Genomic DNA, 274 nt, shown 5'->3' with positions numbered 1-274 from the left:
AATGAATTCTACTATCGTTCAGATAAGAATTTGGGCCAGAATCTCTTCTGCTGCCCAATCAGTGCACTCGTAACTGATCTCACGGGACAGGAGGTAGCCTCTTACTGGTACAGCACTGTCCGGCGCTACAATTATTTCAAGGAACCTCGTCTTCTGCACACCAACGTTAATGCTGGTAAGTGCTACTCTAATTTCGATTAATTTCCCAATTCCCTGAAGAACAGTAAATGAAAAAAGAGGCACAAACAAACACGGGGTAGTACCGAACACTGAT

This window comes from Phlebotomus papatasi, chromosome 2 (genome assembly GCF_024763615.1).
Source record: "Phlebotomus papatasi isolate M1 chromosome 2, Ppap_2.1, whole genome shotgun sequence".
In the NCBI taxonomy this organism is placed as follows: Eukaryota; Metazoa; Arthropoda; class Insecta; order Diptera; family Psychodidae; genus Phlebotomus; species Phlebotomus papatasi.
Note: the sequence above shows the minus strand (reverse complement) of the source record.